Genomic DNA, 1,232 nt, shown 5'->3' on the forward strand with positions numbered 1-1,232 from the left:
CCTCACTCCCCCCATGCCCCACATCCTACCCAGTCACTGGGGGTTCCTCCCATCCCCTTAGGTGTCCATGGCCCCCACCACTGCCTGGTAGGTACCCTAGTTGTGAGGAGATGCAAATTTTGTGTCCTCCTAGTACACCATCTTGACTCCACCCTTCTCTCATATCTACTTGATCAATCTGTCCTGCATGAAAAAAAATCACAACTCCATAAAAATCAAACTAACAGAAGAAGAAATTTATTAATATTGAATTAGAGTAAAATGGTTGAAACACCAGCTCCAGTTCCAGGGGTCAGGGATCACCAAGGCACGTGATGCTCTGGTGTTGAGGCCACGTGTGCATTTACTTGACAACCAACAGCTTTCAAGATCTTTCCACACCGTTCATCCCTAAGTCTACCAACCAATTCCACTGCCCTTCGTGGGGCAAAAACTGTCTCTTCACATATTACATTTTTTTTTTTTTTTTTTTTTTTGCGGTAGGCGGGCCTCTCACCATTGTGGCCTCTCCCGTTGTGGAGCACAGGCTCTGGACGTGCAGGCTCAGCGGCCATGGCTCACAGGCCCAGCCACTCTGCGGCATGTGGGATCCTCCCAGACCGGGGCACGAACCCATGTCCCCTGCACCGACAGGCAGACTCTCAACCACTGCGCCACCAGGGAAGCCCACACATTACATTTTAAGGCACAAATTATTCATTATAAACTGGAAGCCACTTTAAGAAATCTATCAAAAGATAGATTTTATGGTTGAAAATATGTCTGTGAATTTATATTAGGTCTCCAAAGTAATCAAAAAGAAAGAGGATGTCAAGTGAGTTCTCAAAGAAACAATTTTTCTTGTCATTCAAATTTTCAAAATTCATGTGTGTGTTCTTCTGAGCCAGTAAAATAAGTAAAATGAATTCTCCTGTTCCATTTATGAAATCTCTTCCTCAAATTTTGACATAATGAATTAATTCATCCTCAAGTCAATTTCAAGGTTTTCACTGTAAATTCCTTAAAGCAGAACTCAAATTTCATGGATTTCTATAAAACAAGGACATTTTTTGGATCAAAATACTCCTAGAGCTATATACTAGTACAAAGCATTACACATTATTTGTTTGTATACACTTTCTATACAGTGTCACTAAAGAACTTTGAAATCGTGGTTTCCATATTTCCCATTTTAATTTTTCCACAGTTTCACTGTTTGTGTTTTTCCTGAGTGTGAATTTTACATAAATTTT

This window comes from Leucopleurus acutus, assembly GCF_964270905.1.
Source record: "Leucopleurus acutus genome assembly, contig: HAP1_SCAFFOLD_419, whole genome shotgun sequence".
Classification (NCBI taxonomy): domain Eukaryota; kingdom Metazoa; phylum Chordata; class Mammalia; order Artiodactyla; family Delphinidae; genus Leucopleurus; species Leucopleurus acutus.